Source organism: Ixodes scapularis, unplaced genomic scaffold, assembly GCF_016920785.2.
Source record: "Ixodes scapularis isolate PalLabHiFi unplaced genomic scaffold, ASM1692078v2 PGA_scaffold3__209_contigs__length_174095766, whole genome shotgun sequence".
NCBI lineage: Eukaryota > Metazoa > Arthropoda > Arachnida > Ixodida > Ixodidae > Ixodes > Ixodes scapularis.
Genome location: NW_024609868.1, coordinates 170,975,364 through 170,995,181, shown reverse-complemented (window position 1 = coordinate 170,995,181; position 19,818 = coordinate 170,975,364). Strand labels below are relative to the sequence as shown.

General features: G+C 48.8%; 1 pseudogene; it reads left to right on the top strand.

Moving 5' to 3' along the window:
- Nucleotides 1-19,818, top strand: part of LOC121047394 — a 28,886-nt pseudogene that overhangs the window by 8,976 nt on the left and 92 nt on the right.

The following is a 19,818-nucleotide window of genomic DNA, read 5'->3' as shown; positions in this document are numbered from 1 at the left end:
CCCTGCTGACGTGCGACCAATTGTCGTTCGACGATAGGTCCTACAGCCGTGTTCGCCGCATCGCAGAGCATGCGCCTTAGGCACAAACTATGGGCATTGCGCATCCCAGAAACTGCTCACGAAAGCATTGTTTTCTTGCACAGTATCTATTAAATCTTGGACAGTCGATTTTTTTTCTAAAAGACGATTCCCAGTGGGCCGGTTTTGTTTGCAAAGGAATATCATAAAGGGTCAATGCACAGGCTGTTTAGGTACAGTGCTTGCAGGCTGTTTAGGATTAGAAGTACCAACAGAAAATATTGAAGGCAAAAAGTTGTCACTTTTCTTCGATCATAATGAAATTAATTCAAAGGTGCAAGCGAGCTGGACAATGATAACAATAATAATCGCCGGAGAGAAGGAACAAGGGCGAAAAAAGACAAGCACAAACCTCCAAACACAGCGGGGTGACTGGTCCTGGTCATCGAGCTCCTGGTTAGCTCAGTCGGTAGAGCTCTCCACTGAAAATGGAGTGGCTCTTGTTTCGATACCAGGACCAAGCAGATTTTTTTTTTTTCAGTTGTGCACCAGTCACCCAGCTGTGTTTGGAGATTTGTGTTTGTCCTTTGTCCCTCTTGTTACCTCTCTCCAGGGATTAATATTGTTAGTCTTTCTTCCATTCGCTTTTATTTGAGTGTATTTCCTTCCGCAACATTCCAGCTGCTTCAGATTCCTAACCGGAGTTACTTTACACAACTTCACCGCCGCATGATCAGGTCCTATCTTTCCAATTTATAACCGAAAAGTGTTTGAAGTCTGAATTCGAAGTGCCTGTGCTTCCTCCCATGGGCTCTACCAGTAGAGCAGCCGGAATGAGAAGTGACTATCACATGCGCGGAGCGTCTAATTTGGAAACTATATGTAGCCCAGCAATGTGAAACAATCTGGGAATATAATGTTTATAGTTCACCAAAGACATAACAAATAGCAACATCTCCTGCGGTGTTTGTAGTTTCGCGTTTATACGACCACCATCAAAGGGTTAATGGCATTGCTACATTCTCCACAAACATTCGAGTCACCTTTTATGGAAGCTAATTACAGTATATTAGGTTTGCTAGTACGAGCTGCGTGAAGCTCCATTCAGCCTTGGTATAACATTTTAACTCCTCCATCAGGGATGTACACATGATCACGTCCGTTACTTGAAACATAATCAAACTAGCATAATTTCTCTACAATGTGTAAGTCAATCATTCCTGTCTTACAGTTATTTCAACCTGCCTGATGGCCCAGCGAGCGTGACAAAGAGACATAACAGGTTCCAGTCATCAACCAGGTATTCAAGCTCCAGTTGGTGATCATCATCCGTGGGGCGGCTGGAGCTTCAAACCCTGTTGGGCCCGCGATCTCTTCAGGCTATTCATCTCAAAATGCGGATATTTGATGAATTTAGGTGCTCCGCTATGTGATAGGGGTGAAACCAAGAAACCTTCACCTGATCCTTCGAGAGGCAAACTACTTGCAAGCAAAGCAAGAAAAATAACAACCACTTTGCGATAAAACAATATCCAGCATTGGTATACTCTAATTTATTTCAGGCGTAACAGACGGCAGCTCTACTGGCTGGTGCTGTCGCCACTGCTATACCACAGCCACCTGTTAAAGTGCTTGCACTCTTGGTAAACTCATCAGGTGGCAGAAAGTACCAGTCCGACACGCTCGGATGACTTCACACATCTGGGAACAGACATTCCGAAATGGCGGGGGCTGCAGACTTTGGGGAATGTGTCACGACAACAGCAATTCGCCTCGAGATCGAACCGTGTCGCCACCGTGCGGCCGAAATTGGGAACGTCCGAAAGCGGGGATCCCGCCGTGCGTCGTCTGCTACGGGCGCACGCTCAGAAGCATGGATCTCGACGACGCAAGCCCGTTTGAGGCTGAGCTTGACATTCCTTATTAAATGTTTTGTGTTTTCGTTGCCGTTTCTTCTTACTAAAGGTTGTGTTGTATCGTTTCCCATGCGTAGAAATTCAGCAAAGCGATTACTATTAAGTCGGAAGTTTCCATAATCTTAGTGTGTTGGTTTGTATACAATCGCCGGTCCCACGTGTTTTTTGTTATCTCGCACAAACCGTGGCTTTCATAAAGCATCGAATGTTGAGTGGGTCTGTGGTTTGATTAGAAAAGTAACCCGACTGATCACTATCCTTTAATAGACTAATCAATCAATAAATCCGTATGTTGATTAACGTCTTTCACTCATATTGAGTGAAAGACGTTAAAACTACACATTTTTTTGCTGGTTTTACTCTATGCCTTAAATGACATATTGCATTCCCATTTTAAACTTCACGTTGTGAGTCCTACATAAATATGAACACGGGAAGCCTTTTAAAATTAAGCTTTTTTTAAAGTTATTATTTAAACAATATAATCACCCTCGGCGAAATGACAAGCACGCTGAAGTGGTTTACCGTGCAAGCCTGTGCCACAAAAGAAATAGAGACGTCAAAAATATTAATGCAGGCATTTTTTACTCCTTGTTGACTCTCTCCAGCACAAGCCTCCAATTAACCGGCAAAAAGAATTGCCATTAAAGCATTACTTGAATAATCTGAAAGTTAATCAATGAACTGTCCAGTCCCGATGTACGTTAGGTGAGGGCGGAGGGTGATCGGAATGTCTCGTGAAGGTCGCTAGCCCTCATCAATAAAAGAGTATCACTGCGATTGATGCTGTCTGTGTTGTGGTGCGCGTCGTGTGTTTGGGTTGCAAAGTCTGCCATGTTTGAATACAAGATTATTTAGCCAGATATTTATAGTATTAGCCTTTTGACATCCGCGGCGCTCACCAAGAAAATTCAAGCGGGTGAACCCACACTACCGAGAAAAGCACTTAATAATAGGAACATCGCTGCGTTGCTCGGTTACACTCTTTTATTACAGTCTCGGCAGATATATTAGAACAGTTTGTTTCAGTTGTCCTGCCAACTTTGCAGCTTGCAGATCTTAACTAGAAGAGACACTCTCTCCTCATCGCAACGCATTCGATTTTTCAGACACCAAAGAACTTACCCACACTATGGCACAGTAAAAAGGCAGAGGAACTTAATAGCATGGTAATTTCCATTACAGCGCTAACTTATCTTCATTCTAGATTATTATATTACTGCAAAAGCTAGAAGTTAAAAAAAAACAAAGCACAGAGGGTGCGATTTCACAGCCCACAACACCAGTATTTTGTTATCTGGGTTGGAATTTTTTTTTTAATTCCCATGTTGATGAACCGGTACATCCATTTTAAAATAAACAAATATTTAATATAAATATTCCAGTTCAGCCGGAGACAGGCATCGGTCGTGGTGATCCATGCTTTTTAACGTCTGCCTAGAGCAGACGACGCACACACAGAAGCGATTATACAAATTTAGGCCGCACGCTGGCAACACGATTTGATCTTCACTGAAGCACCGAACAGTACCGCATCCTTTTCCGCTAGAATTGTTTTGCCACCAATAGTATGCGACAAAATAAACGCAAGAATCTACGCCGTCTCGCGCGCGAACGTGGAGAGCCTATGGGGCGGCCGTTCTCCTATCCCCGCTTTGATGATGATGATAGCGCGACCGTAGCGCCACCTCTAGGTCGATCTTGAGGCCAATATCCTTTACACAACACGGGTCCGAGACTTGGGACGGATTCCAACAAGGGGCATCACTGTCATAACCTGCAAAATTAATTCGAAGACTAATCAGACAATGCTGTGTAGCTTGTTCAAGTTGAAACCCTGAGCAGGGACCATCATGTTCACGGGTGGTTTTCATGCTGTATTCACTGTCTGACAATACTGTGCCATCTAGAACTTCCACCACACATATATTCTGAATGTTGCTGGCGTGCTGCAAGGATTCAGAACACGAAGAGTAAAATAGATGTAGAGCACTGTGGAGGCCCTAAAATTGGAGTATACCAAGCAAGGCTGCGCCGGGATTGTGGGAGTTAGAGAGATTTCAGTGCAACAAACTAAGTTTAAAATGACCTACTCCACAGTAGCTAATTTCAGGATTGATCCGCAAATTAGAAGGTGCGGTGGAAGCACCACCCCATAGCACTTCATAAATTCATTCGGACGCATCCCAGATGGGGCGATGAACTCATTCTTATGCATAGCTGTGCACAAGCCATCTTCTGTCTCGGGTACGGATATGTCAAGCAAACATGAATATTATTCAGGGTTGTAAAAGTTACTTCAAAAATGCACCTAGGATACAGTCACAGTTACTCATACAAAAAGGTACCTAGGTACACACCGAGATACTCGCTTAAAAATGTACCTAGGTAAGACAGAGTTACTTCAAAGAAACTTCATTTATTTATTTCCCCCAAATCTGTCAAAATATATTGGAAGTAAAGCTTTTTATACTATGCATACAAACAAAAACGAGTTGGATAAATGCGCTTTATTGGTGTCAATGCGAGGAACAAGGAAAACCGCATTCACGTGAGCCGGTGCTGACGTGGACGGGCCCAGGAGACGTTGGCCGCATGAAGAAACGCATGAGTCGTGTGCAAATGCATCTAACCTTCGCGACAACGAGCGAAAGACTTGAAGGTTCCTCGTCTTTTTCCTTTCGTTAGTTGGAAAAAAAATAAGCTTTTTTTTGGAACTTTTTTATTATTGATAATCAAAAGTCGGAATATTAGGTCGCCCTCCATCACCCTCACCCTCACAGCCACACTCACCTAAGCCCCTCATCACCCTCACCCTCACAGCTACACTCACCTTCAGCCCCTCACTCAGCCTCCTCCTCACAGTCACACTCACCCTTCACTCACTCCCACGGAACCTCACACCCCTCACACACTCATGGCCCTCACGCCCCTCACGCACTCACCGCTCTTACGCACTCACCGTCCTCACGCCCTTCACGCATTCATGGCCCTCTCGCACTCACCGCCCTCACGCTTCTCACGCACTCATGATCCTCACGCCCCTCGCGCACTCACCCCCCTCACGCCCCTCACGCACTCATGACCCTCACGCCCCTCACGCACTCACCACCCTCACGCTCTCATTGCCCTCACACACTCATGGCCCTCACGCCCCTCACTCACTCACCGCCCTCACGCCCCTCACGCACTCACCGCCCTCACGCCCCTCACGCACTCATGGCTCTCACGCACCTCACGCGCTCACCACCCTCACTCCCCTCACGCTTTCATGGCCCTCACACACTCACCGCCCTCACGCCCCTCACGCACTCACCGCCCTCACGCCCTTCGTGCACTCACCGCCCTCACGCCCCTCACGCACTCATGGCCCTCACGCCCCTCACGCACTGACCGCCCTCACGCTCTCGCGCACTCACCGCCCTCACGTCCCTCACACTCTCATGACCCTCTCGCACTCACCTCCCTCACGCCGCTCGCGCACTCATGGCCCTGACGCCCCTCACGCACTCACCGCCCTCCCTTCCCTCACGCTCTCATGGCCCTCTCGCACTCACCGCCCTCACGCCCCTCACGCACTCACCGCCCTCACGCCCTCGCGCACTCATTGTCCTCACGCCCTTCACGCACTCATGGCAATCACGCCCCTCACTCACTCACCGCCCTCACAGCTCTCATGGCCCTCACGCACTCACCGCCCTTACGCCTTCACGCACTCATGGCCCTCACGTCCCTCACGCACTCACCGCCCTCACGCCCCTCACGCTCCCATGACCCTCACGCCCCTCACGCACTCATGGCCCTCACGCCCCTCACTCACTCACCGTCCTCACGCCCCTCACGCTCTCATGGCCCTCACGCACTCACCGCCCTCACGCCCCTCACGCACTCATGGCCCTCACGCCCCTCACGCACTCACCGCCCTCACGCCCCTCACGCACTCATGGTCCTCACGCCCCTCACGCACTCACCGCCCTCACACCCCTCACGCACTCATGGCCCTCACGCCCCTCACGCACTCACCGCCCTCACGCCCCTCGCGCACTCACCGCCCTCACGTCCCTCACACTCTCATGGCCCTCTCGCACTCACCGCCCTCACGCCACTCGCGCACTCACCACCCTCACGCCCCTTACGCACTCATGGCCCTGACGCCCCTCACGCACTCACCACCCTCACGCCCCTCACGCACTCACTACCCTCACGGCCCTCACGCACTCATACCCCTCACGCACTCACGGTCCTCAAAGCCCTCACGGCCCTCACTCACCCTCAAACTCATGAATTTTCCTGGTTCAGAAATTCACTTACCCTCACCTCACTTGTGAAGATGGTGAAGGTGATGGTGAGTGAGGGCCCTCACGATTAAGGTTTGCCGAGGTATGTTGATAACTGCAAAATCCCATGTATTAAGTGGAAACTGTATTATATACGGGATGTTACACTGCTTTACTATTGAAACCATAATTTATTTTCAATCATATTTTATATTGTATTTATGACAGAAGAGATCCACCACCAGGTCAAGATACAGGCAACAGAAACTGCGCATATCTTTCAAGTTATCTCCTCCTTTGTATTGCTGTCAGAGGAGCTTCAAACAGGCAATGAAGTAGATTTTGGTTTGAGATAAAAGAAGCAGGGCGCCATTTTCCCTAAACAAAGTTCTGAAGTGACTCGATAAATTGGTGTCGCTAGAACGGCACCACTAATCAACCATTCGCTTAAATAAATGAACACCGCCATTCGCTGAAGTGTTGTTCGATGAAACATCATGGGCGGGGTTTCGCTCGCTAAAACGTCGTTCGATCGAGTCAGTGCCTAACTGTTGAGTCGTACCCAACTCAACGTTAATCACGACATATGGTAGTGTGTTAATATTTCAAGATTTATAGTTTCTACAACTTTGACGAAGTCAATAGAAAAGTACCAGTAAAAAGTTATTTCGCTTAGTTACAAGTTACTGAAAAATGCACCTAAGATACAGATACCGAGAAATGAAAGTACCTCGGCTTGTACCTCAGGGACAACAAAATTATATAGATACCGATTTCCAGTTACTTGTACCTAGGTACTTTACAATCCCTGGTGCTATTACTGTTATTATTAGGAGTACAGCAAAACAACATAAGTTGGGCAACGTAATTTTGTTATGCTCTCTGCCCGGGGCTAAATCACTAGCACTGAAGACGGAGAAGAATTAGACGTACCGTGGTCGTAACGCTGGATTTCCGGTAACTCATTTGCGGAAGATGGCACGAGTGTGAACCCTAGTACACGGTCCACGGAGATCTCGATGTGTCAACATGGCGTAGTACGTGCACTACCGAGACGAACGCAACGCTGGGTGTTTCGCCGGTTTCGCTAGAATTCACATTCGATGCGGTGACGACACGACACCAACACAGCTTTGTTTGCATAGCGGTAAATGGTAAGACGAGCACGGCCTCGCAGGACACAAACGTTGCCATCGCAGCCTCGCCACTGCGCTCTCGACGATGCGGTAGCACAATCCATTTTGAATCGTTTGCCAGCCGCAGATAATTGTAAAATATTTCTCATTCATGTCACAGACACTAATAAACACAATCGAGCCTTGTTTTCGGTACAAAAATGCACCTATTACTTAAATGAGACAAAGTCAATCGATTTCACGCCGAAACAAACCATCGACGAACTCGTTCCCTTTTCAGACGAAACAGCAAGAAAACGATAAGTCTCTCAAAGTTTTGTCACTTCCGGCGCTCAATTTACCCGTCTCCGCCCACATTTTCATAGGGAACTTTCGTCATTTGAGTCTCGAACCAAACAGACGCGATGTCGTCACTTTTGTTTTTTTTAGGAGAAACGAAACATTTGCCGAACATAACCCCAAAGGAGTGAGACGTCAGTAGAGCAAACGGATTTTTTCAGCCGCCTTCCAAACGAATTTTATCGGTCTCGCTCCAGTCGTCTAGCTGCGTTTTGAGGCTTGTGTTTGTCCTTTGCCCCTTGTTCCTCTTTTCCAGGGATTTTTATCATTATTCTTGTCCAGCTCCCTTGCACCTTTGCATTAATTGCAGTATCATCATAACCTTAAAATGCAGGCCGTTTACCCTTTTTGATATTAGAGTGGTGGCGGCTGATATAACCCGTTTGCTCTACTGACGTCCAACTTCTGGCTGGGATTCTGCTTCTGCGCTCGCACGAGACGGTCGCTTGATGACTAGCTCCGACGGAGCGGCGACATCGGCCCTTGCCGGCCGTGGTTCTTTTTCTGCTGTTGGCGAATCTTCCTCGGAAGAGTACAAAATTGTTGTACCACCCGTACCTACCGGTTCAACGGTTTTAAACTCAGTCATGCTTCACTGCGACCTCAAGGGGCGTCCATATCGGATCGAAGACTTCCGCCAGGAACTCAGGCGTATCGCTGTTTCATCTGATATCACCTCGCTGGACGCATATGAAATGAACCATGTATGGCTGGCCATGCTTCGGACGCCCGAAGCCAAAGATCGACTGGTCAGCGCAAAGGAGCTCAACATCAAGAAGCTACGGTGCGTCGTCATTGACCCCTGCTCCACCGAGGTTCGCCTTCGCGTACGCTGGGTCCCCTTCCACGTCCACGATGACGCGTTGAGCAAACTGTTTGAGCCGTATGACGAAGTCGTACAAGTCTCCCGCGAGAAGTGGCGTGTCGAGGATTTTGAGGCCATCAAGTCGACGACGCGCATTGTGCGCATGACCCTCAAGAGCGGCGCCACGCCCGACGGCATGCCTCACCGACTGAGGCCCTAGGGAGGGAACGCCCTCATCGTCATCCGGGGGCGAGCACCGGTCTGCTTGCGTTGCAAGCGCGCCGGGCTCATCAGGCGCGACTGTCGAGTGCCGAAGTGCTCGGTGTGCTTCCGTTTTGGTCGCGACAGAGAAGACTGCCTGAGGACATACGCCCGCGCCACTGGTGGAGACCCGAGAGACGACTTTCCACCGCTAACCATGGAGGTCAACGAGGCCGAGCTGGTTCTTGAGGGTCTGGAGCAAGACGCCAAACCGACCACGCAACCCCAGGGAAACCCCGCCGGAGACGATGATCCTGCGCAAGTCTCCGTGGCAGACGACGAGGACGCGTTGGCCCGGGCGTCCCAGAACAAGGTTTCGATATCCTTTCCCTCGGCGCTGTCTCGCCCGCTGCCTATCCCCCGACCTCTGAGAAGGGCCGCCCGGGAGGCGTTGTCGTCATGAACGAGTCGACCGACTCCCCCAAGCGCGACTTCGAGGACACGCCCCTGTCACCCAGCATGGCCTTCAACGCCAACCCTTGGCTGGGGATGGAGAAGAACAAGCGGGGCCGTTCCAAGGCTGTGCCATACAGCCGGCGAAAAAGCCATGCGATCCGACGTGCGAACCGCCGGAACGACGTCCGAGGGCGAGGGTTTTCGTCGCACCGGAGCGTCGGACGGGGGCTCCGTCCGGCGCCCGCATGCGTCCAACTTGCCAGATATCGCCGCACGCACGGTCCGATTTTCGGAAGGCCGCAGTGGCCGCAGCCAATGAGCACGGATGGCGAAGGTCATGTTGTCAAGTGACTTTCGGACCGATCGGTCGAGGAGGCGCAATGTGGTTCGGGGAAGCGGATGTGGCGGTGCGCGGTGCGTCACGCGCGGTGAGTCGTGGTTGTGAAGGAAACGGACGCCATCGCGTTTTCCCGCGCGCACATAACGAGCTGCTGATTTCGAGCGCCAAAGCAAGCCTGCCTTCTGGGACCGATCAAGCCCGTCGAAACCCGAATATACCCCTTTTCACCTTAGGATGGACAGCAGCGGACGCTACGAGCCATTCCAATGTCGTGTGTCATGTGAGCTTCGGGAGAGACGCAGCAATGCGCGCGGTGCGTAGTCGCGTGATTTGTACGCAGTGCTCGTTTCGGTGGGATGGCTCTAAGGTCCGCTGCGGTCCTTCGCGATTAAGTGATGTTGAGCACGAAAATAGCCTCACGGAAAATCTTCACACACGCACACTTTGATAGAATGTAATAAAAATATTATGTTTGTTTTAAAATCAGAAAAACGAAGAAGGGCGAGGGAAGTATTTTAGTTTTCTAGGCTAGGTGGCGCGAGTTACCGCCCGTTATAAATATAGCCATTAGCATCCATCCATCCATTTGGTAGAGGTACACCCGAAACTGGGCGGAGCTGAACGGAGCGACGCAACGACGCGTCGGAAACCATGTGTCGCGAACGGTCCGGTGCGGCGAATCGGAGCAGCCATCTTCCCGACAGTTCGCACGCCGGATCGGACAGTTTTGACGCGCATGTGTCTAGCGCGAGACACATGCGCGAAAAATCCATCCGATCCGACGTGCGAACCGCCGGAACGACGTCCGAGGGCGAGGGTTTTCGTCGCACCGGAGCGTCGGACAGGAGCTCCGTCCGGCGCCGGCATGCGACCAACTTGCCAGATATCGCCGCACGCACGGTCCGATTTTCGGAGGGCCGCAGCCAATGAGCACGGATGGCACGAAGGTCATGTTGTCACGTGACTTTCGGACCGATCGGGCGAGGAGGCACTACGTGGTTCGGGGAAACCGACGTGGCGGTGCGCGGTGTGTCACGCGACGCGAGTCGTGGTTGTGAAGGAAACGGACACCATCGAGTTTTCCCGCGCGCACAAAACGAGCTGCTGATTTCTCGCGCCAAAGCAAGCCGGCTTTCTGGGACCGATCGACACCCGAATATACTCGGTTTCACCTTAGATGGACAGCAGCGGACGCAACGAGCCATTCCAGTGTCATGTGAGCTTCGGGAGAGACGCAGCAATGCGCGCCGTACGTAGTCGCGTGATTTGTACGCAGTGCTCGTTTCGCTGGGATATATGGCTGGGATGGCTCTAAGGTCCGCTGCCGTCCTTGGCGATTAAGTGATGTTGAGCAGAAAAACAGCCTCACGGAAAATCTTCCCACAAGCACACTTTAATAGATTGCAATAAGAATATTGTTTGTTTTAAAGTCAGAAAAACCAAGAAGGGCGAGGGAAGTATTTTATCATTACTTTTATCAAAAATTTTCATCATTACTGTCCAGCTCGCTTGCACCTTTGCATTTAATTGCATTATAACCATAAACAAGGAAGTATTTTAGTTTTCTAGGCTAGGTGGCGCGAGCTACCGCCCGTTATAAATATAGCCATTAGCATCCATCCATCCATTTAGTAGAGGGACACCCGAAACTGGGCGGAGCTGAACGGAGCGACGCAACGACGCGTCGGAAACCATGTGTCGCGAACCGTCCGGTGCGGCGATTCGGGGCCAGCCATCTTCCCGACAGTTCGCACGCCGGATCGGACAGTTTTGACGCGCATGTGTCTCGCGCTTTAGGCGGCTACGCCCGGTTCAATAGACTACTTCCATAAAGCCCTGCATGCAACACGGCGCGCGTTGCACTCTGGGAACTAGTTGGCCAGGGAGGAGGGTGGCATGGTTTCGGTTTCGATCGACACGTCGACAAGAGATGGTTTTCTGGTCCCGAGAGCGTCATTTGTGGTCTCTAAACTAACCTAAATGGCCAGGCCTCGAAGCTTTAGCACAAGCCTGAGACGTATAGCTTGTCTTAACACATGCTTGTTGTATTTTTGTACTTGAACCTTCCTGTTAGTGTTCCAATCGAGGTATGTGGACGAGCCAGTGCTGGGAATCTCGACGCTGCGAAGCTCGGGGATCTTGCTTGTATACGAATCAACAAGCTGTAGCAACCAATAAGTATGCATACATCGAGCTCGCGCCTTTACACTAGTGTTGTTGATCAGGAAGTTTGTTTGTTTCGTGCGTCCATAGACGAAATGTTACTTTTTGCAATTACTGTATTTCTTAATATGCCTGAGTATGCGAGGTAAAACTCGGAGGCGCCATTGAAAAGCTCAATTTTGACACACTTCTTATCTCCTATCTGTACTGACCCGCAGCACTGCACGAAGTGAAGTCCCCACCCGCTTGCATTCCATTAATATTCAACATCGCGTATGCACATAAAGTTATCCTGCAATCATATAGGCAAATTCGCACATACAGACCGTTTTGAAAAAAGCAAAAGTCGAGCACTTGTGTGAAGAGAGTCGAACCGTTCCCCGGAAGTGCGACGGATGGGCATGAACCCCTATGCGCACAGCATAGGGGTTCATGCCCGTCCGGCGCACGGTGCGACATTCTTCACACAAGTGCTCGAACGAATTTAAAGCGCGTTTGACGGTTGCTAATGGCCATAATATTTGTTTTGTGTTTGTTTTTTCTCCTGCCTGAGTATGCCGAGATAATTTCAGACGCACCGTTCAGGCGCAGATCTTGGGCGTCAGTAAAAGCTCGTCCAAAAAGGCTTAGCGAGGAGTAGGGGACGCTTGTTAGGGCCTCTGTCGTAGCTAGCCGATCTCAGCGTTTGCGAGAAATTAATCTTCTACCAGCATAAAATTCGAGTGGGAGATATATGATGACACGAGGAAGACATCATAGTAACTTTTGTGCAGTAGTTAGGTCGAATTTATTGCGTTTCCTTAAAAGTTCATGCGTAAACGCTGGACTCAACTTTGATACCTGAGGATGCGGATTTCTTTTCGCCCAATGAAGTAACAAGAAACTGACGTTTGGCAAGCAAAATACGTATAAGGCTCCAGATTAACAAATTTCAGTTCTAGTTCAGTGGTACTAGACGGGATTATTGAAATTGAGCTCAAACATGCACTCGTAGGGTGAGGTGACTTAGCCACGTCTTACTACGTTCGCATACGGACGCACAATATCCGGTGTTTCGGGAAGCAAGGAAAGTGCCCCGGTCTTCGTTTTGTATCGCTCGAGAAGGAGTCTATTGTACGTTCGTGAAAAGTCAGGTAATCGAAAACGCAAGCAGCGCGTTCGGTCGCGGAGTGATAGCATGAGGTGAAGCTGCTCAGTCGAAACCGAAACTGAGTGGCCAACTAGTTCCCAGAGTGCACTGCGTGGAATTTCGCCGCGATGGGGCGCGTCGGTTTTGGAAGTAGTCCATTACTTTCACACGATTGTCAAGGCAAGTGCGATGCCACAACCCTTTATGTGTAAGCTTGATACAGCCTTCAAGGTAGCGACGCTAAACGTTCGAGGCTTTAACGCGCATAAGAAACAGTACCAAGTACAACGTTTACTAATGGAAGAGAGGCTCGATTTCTTAGCGTTGCAAGAAACCAAGATGGCTGAGGAGGAGCAGGTAGCCAGTGCACTGAAACCTTTTCTACTTTCGTATGAAGTTTGTCACGCACGCTGTCGGTGTTTCGGGGGGTTGTTTTTTGTTTTTGAAAAATACTTTTCCTTTGTCGGAGTTGGACGTCACCACCGACACGGAAGGACGTTTTATTGTGTGTGATTTTTCTTTTTCAGCAGTTCACTGGCGGCTTATTCGCAAACATGCCCCCAGTGCGGTGACAGACCGGGTTTCGTTTTTTTCAGGCTTACGCCGTAGACTGTGATAGGACGAGTGTTCTGTTAGGTGATTTTAACTGCGTTGTCAGAGCAGCAGACAGAGCACCGTCGCGACAGCGCGCTGACTCGTAGAAGTGCGGCAGTTCTGGCGGAATTGCTCCAAGATTATTATCTGATAGACGCTGGTACCATTAAACCCGACACGTGCGAGATGCGCTTCACCCACTTTCAAGCTTCATATCATGCTCGGTTAGACAGAGTGTATATTTCAGCTTCTATGGTCACGTTGTTAACAAAGTACCGCGTCATCCCGTGTTTTATTCTGATCATTACCTAATTTCAACAACAAGCGGTGAAAGAGCGCAACCGAAGGCCAAAGCTCCTGAAGGATGATGCTTTTCTTGAAGCAGCAGGTAAAGCTTTCAGAAACGTTTTTGAAGGAAGTGCGAGCGACATTTTTGAGGCGTGGGAACTCGCCGAGCAGGAAATTAAGATGATCGCTATCGAGAGATCTACCGTTTTGGCGTTTGCGGCGCGCAGCAGTGAGCGTGAGATCAGCTATAATTTGCTAGCGCTTTTGAGGGCGGAGTGTGAAAGGCCTGGCGTAGGTCTTAAAAACATAGAAAGCGTTAGAGCACAAATAGACGAGTTGCATCGCTAGCGGTATACCGGGGTGCCATAGTTCGTGCTCGGTCAGCAAAATACGCAATGGGAGAGCAACCTACAAAACGAGCCTTAGCGGAGGAAAAACGCTACGCACTCCGCGATGAAATCGGCGAGATCGAGTACCAGGGTGTAAGTAGCACGAGCCCCAGCCATATTTGGAAGGCTTTTGTGGACCATTATAGGAATATTTCTGAGAGCCAAGCCAACGGGAGGAGAGATCCTATGTTTGCGGGCCTTCTTAAAGCCCTACTTCAATTAGACGCAGAGGAGCAGGAAAGGCTCAAACAGCCTATTACGCTGCAGGAGGTGGAGAGGGTGATCGACTACTTGCCGAGCGCAAAAACGCCGGGGCCAGACGGGTTGAGGGGAGAGTTTCACAAACAGTTTAAGAACGTGGTGGCTAGTGTTTTGCTATGTGTAATCTCCGAAGCGTACGAGCGTAAGGGGTTGCCACCTTCGTTTGCCCGAACGTATACTGTTTTAATCCCCAAAAGCGACGATGCTGACAAGCTTAGAAAAGTCACAGGTTATCGACCGATAACGCTGTGCAACGCCGATTATAAAGGTTTTGCAAAAATTTTGGCGCGCCGTTTTCAGAGCATCGCCTGCCAGATCATAGGTGAGCACCAGACTTGTGGGATTCAAGGGCGGTCTATAGCAACAAACGTTCACGTTGCGCGTAGTGTTTTGTAGACATGCGACAATGACATAGATCAAGTCGCTATGCTCCAAATAGACCTTGACAAGGCTTTTGACCGCGTTAAACACGACGCTCTTTTTGATGTGTTGGAGCGTGCCAATGTTGACACACTCATTTTGGAAGGGGCCAAAATGACATATAGGGGTTGTACGACAAAGCTTATCGGAAACCAAGAGTTGGCCGAAGAAATTAATGTCCGGTCATCAGTCAGGCAAGGGTGTCCTCTGTCACCTTTGTTTTTTAATCTGTATTTGAAACTGTTCTGTTTGAGTCTTTTAGGGAACTATAATTGTCGTGGTTGCCGGTCGGGGGACGTTGAGATCAAGATAATGAGCTATGCCGATGATAGAGCAGTATTTCGCAGCGAAAAAAGAAGCGTTAGTGCCGCCGTGGCGTTGGTAAAGAGGTTTTGTGAGGCCACAGGGGCAGCAGTAAACTGGGAAAAGTGCCGTGAATTTCGGCATGGGGCGTGGGCCACAACGCCTTCAGTTCTTGAAGGCGTCAGCTGGGACCGGGCGCCATGCACATACCTCGGCGTGCCTTTAAACTGCTATCGTGAAAATAAGTCCTATTGGTCGGGTGTCGCCACCGAATCGGTAGGTGCGCCTCTCACTGGAAGAGGCGGGACCTGTCCATTTTTGCGCTCGCGACTGTTTGCAATGTTTTTCTTAATGCCACGTTATGGTATGGGTTGCAAGTAATTGATTGTGCCCGCACGACGTGCAAAAGTTTCACAGCGTTTTTGCGACATACATCTGGAACTCGTCTTGGGAGCCCATGAGGCGCGACAATCTGTTTCATCGGGTCAGTAATGGCGGATTGGGATTATCGCATTTGTTTGTACGACAATCGGTGTCACGTTTCTTTTTTCTCCGCGATCAAGACCACCCTTTCATACGCGCGTTCATTTAAACAAAACTGTCACCTCATTTGCTGACCTTTGTTGTATCATCCTACGTCGGTGAGTCATCAAGACTGTATGGCTTTCCCAAAGAGGTTGTCGACGCTTTCAACTTTTTGTCTTTTCTTTGGAGTATCTGTCTCTGGTAACCAAGAAGATGTTAAAACGTGACTTGGTGTTAAGTTTGTTTCCCTCCCCGCTGTACATAAGTGTCAGTTGCAGCGATGGTCGCGATGTACTCAAACGTGTTAAGCGCATGTGTGTACCACCCGCTGTCAAAACTTTCTTTTTCAAATTGCATAGCAATACTCTCCCAGTAAAAGCTTGGCTTAGAGAAAAGGGAGTGGGTGTACCATGGCCGGTGCATTGCATGTTGTGTAAACAACCCGAGACCGTCGAGCGCGTTTTTATTTTCTGTTGGAACGCAGTTTTTTTTTTTTTGGGACGTCCCCAGTGTACGTTAAAGAAAGAGTTCTCTATCAGCCCGTCCGGCATACGGTTTTTGAGCGTAAGCAATGTAGCTTTTGATATATTCTTTCTTTTAGGGCTGTGCAGTATATGGCGGTCGCGCATGGCAGCGCGTGACGCCGACCCCAATACCAAAGAAGTTCGGTTTTATTTCTTTGACTTTGTTACACTAAGCGAAAGTGTTTTTTTCCACCCGTGAGCCCAAGCCCGAATGGCTAGGCCTTTGCAAAGAGCTATTGGAAATGAAAGCTTTTTAACGTGCACTGCAAAAGCTTTGCAAAGCATTTTTATTATTATTTGACATGTGTTCTCTGCTTTAAGCAAAAAAAAAAAACACTTTTGGCTGGCCTAGTTGGTACAGCACGCCAATGGAAATGATTAGGCTCCTTGTTCAATACCAGGAGAGGGCGGATTTTCTCGGTCGCGCACCTGTCACCTCGCTGTGTTTAAAGGTTTGTGTTTGTCCTTTGTCCCCCTTCTCCAGGGGTCATTATCGTCGTTCGTGGGGCTAAGTTACGTACATGGCCTAGGTTTTAAATGAGGGGATCAAGTTAAGTACAGGGCCCAGAAAAAAACACGTTCCGCCCCCCCTTTCCACAAAAAAAAAACAGAAGAGTTTTACAACGCGATTACGCTACCAGAAGAAAGTTGCCTCGGCGGTATCATTTTTTTAAGTACAACAAATACGAGCAGTTAAACTATACAATGCGGTAATCTAGATGCGACAGCGTTTATTATTGCACACGTTTCTACAAAATAGTAGGGTCGAGCGAGCATCAGGTATGGGGCCCTCAATCACAGCCATTCGGAGAGCGTGCTATAGTTCGTTGCAGCAGCTGTGACATTTTTTTTGTCCCTTGCATCCTGTTTGCAGTAGCGGTTTGACTGTGCCGCTGGTTTTTCAGCGACTATTAACTGGGGCTTATTATTATTTTTAAAAGAAACACGCCGGGAAGTTTGGCGCATGCTCTGTAAGCATCCAGATGCTCTCTGGGGAAGGTGACCTTTTTAATCGGCACGCGTTGTTTTTCAAGCTGCAGAAGAAAACAGGTGTTGAATTAAGTCTCGCGCAGAGAACCATCCCGAGAGGTAAGTCCAGCAAACCACTTGGTGCTAATAGAATAAATGGTAGATTGGGCTTATTATAAACTCTAATTAATCTTTCGTTGTGTTAGAAAAGTTTGTCGACTGTTTTCCTTAGAAATAAAGTACAGTTTTCATACATCAAGGCTCTCACTTGGAAAGCTACACACCGACGAAGGCGTCGTTTCCATTGATGGTGGCACTGTTGAATGGGATCTGCTGGAATGTGTTTCAGCTGGTCGTTTGCGGTCGTCTAGATATTATCCGAAATACCAACATAACGTTTTGTATAGTGGTTTTGAGCCTGGGGGGGGGGGGGGGGGGGGGGGGGGAAAGGAAAAAGTTACAAGGACTGAGACCTTCAGAAAAGCGGCTGGAGAACCACATGAATGTTCTTTTATGCCAAGAACGCATTGATGGAGGTAGTCATATGACACCGGGTATTGTCGTGATGCAGCATCGAAGCGCGTGCAGTGCTCGGTCTCACACGCTCCACCCTTTTCATGAGTCTTCCAAAGACTTCCTGAGAGGAAAGGTCGATCGAGAGTTTCTCCTGGAGGCACGAATTCATTGTGGGTGACTCCTGACTGTCACAAACAAAATGCGCACCGATTTGATTGCATTGAATGAGGCGTCCATGCTTAATGCCAAGAACAAGAACTTATTGAACTTTTAGCGCGCGCTTCTTTAAGATTGCTGGCACTATTATCTGACACATCTCATTTTCTTTGAAGATGCACAATAGAACCCCAAAAAATTGAAGACGTTTACAATTTACTGTAACGCCGAATTAGAGCGCAGCTCTTAAAGCGGAAACATTTCCACGCTAAATTCAGCGGCAATACTGGCAATGTTAGATAGGACTGTCGTCACATGACGTCACGTGTGAGGTCACGTGACTTTCGTGAGACAAAATGACCAATCATATTATTAGTGCTGGCTCACGATTTTCCCACCCGTGAGCAGCAAAATGAATCTAACATCGACATCATCGAGAGCGTTGACTCGGGAAGAATTGACCGGACGAGAGGGGTGACAACAGAAATTCTACATCGGCCTAAGTATCGGGCACGCGCAAGTCGTAATATTAGACCCGTTTTCTTGCTGCTCGATTATTGTTTAATTCTTTAAATATTTTTTTTTTAATAACAAAACGCACAACAAAAAGGGGGATATAATAAAGGGTCATGAAACGATATCGGGTTGGAAATTTTACGACTTTACAGAGGAGTACTGCCACTGACTCAGAAGCTTCTTGACCGCGGTGAATTGCGAGGATAAAAGGGGACTGCTCCTTTGAGCCTTGCCTTCGGAAACCTCGATGACGTAATTGTTGGGTCGAAACCACCCACCTGACGACAGTCGAGCGCGGCTCGTGGATTGGACACGAGGACTGCGTGAACACTCGACTTCGGCCCGTAACAATCAACGCCTCGGCGGACACTCCGGTAGTGGCTCGTGTCCAACCACTGCGGTGATGAGAGTAGCCGAGCTCTAAGAATGCCTAGAGCTCAGCACGCGTTCCACGCTGGAAATCCGTGCACTTACGCACGTGCGGCACTGACCAGAATCGCACGAAGTCAAAAGTCAAATTTGGGGGTTTTACGTGCCAAACCAACGACGGGCAGATCTGGCACGCCCCAGCGGAGGACTGAGGATTCATTTCGATCACCTGGGAATCTTTTGACGTGCAACCAAAAGCTGGGTTACACGATGCCTTCTCCGCAATAAGCCTCCGTCAGATTGCGGACACCTCGGCCGGGATTCGAACCGGCCACCTGGGCCAGAATGCCACGCTTACAGTAATGTGCAGAACTGCAAGCTGTTTCACAAAAAAAAAAAAAAAAAAAAAAAAGCACAAAAATTTAGGGTTTTCCTACACCAGGTGGTGACAGTGCGCGTACGCTAAAACCAGCTTTGGGTGAAAAAAAAAAAAAGAACGTCTGCGCATGCGCGACAGCAGCGTTAGTCACGTGACGCCAGAGGCGTATATTGGAGTTGCAGGGTGTCTCTTTCGGCTGCCCGGCTTCTAACACGTGCTCGTCACCTTCCGGTACCATGGATCCGCGAGTTCGCTCCAAGCTCACGAAAGGCCGTCTGGTTATCTAACGATCAAGCTTTGCACAAGAGGCAGGACTGCCAGAGGACTTCCATGCCTTTCCTATCTTGTGAATGACTACAGGCCAAAATAATATCACCGTGACTTTTACGTCAGGGACAATATTGTAAACAACAAGAAAACAAACGAAAACCATTCATTATTTTTTTTTCCTGGTACAATACAAGACATACCCCGCTGAAGAATATGTAGAACCTGTATCTTTTCAAGTGATAATTGTGGCTTCCTGTGAAAAGTGCACCTGCCCCAAAAGTCTGCGGGTGTTCTCTTAAGCTTAAAATAACATGTTCCGACTAAAAAAAACATTTTCAAAAAAATCACAAAAAAAAAGTACCAGATATTAAAATGCTCTCTCGGACCACAGTACACCACCTACCAGGCTACAGTATAGGCAGCATTTATATCTGATCTATTCATAATTGTGGGTTCCTATGAAAAGCGCACCTGCAAGAAAAGTCTGCGGGTCTGGGTCTCTGAAGCTTAAAATTATATGCTCCGACAGAAGGAACCATTTTAGAGGTATCGCGAAAAC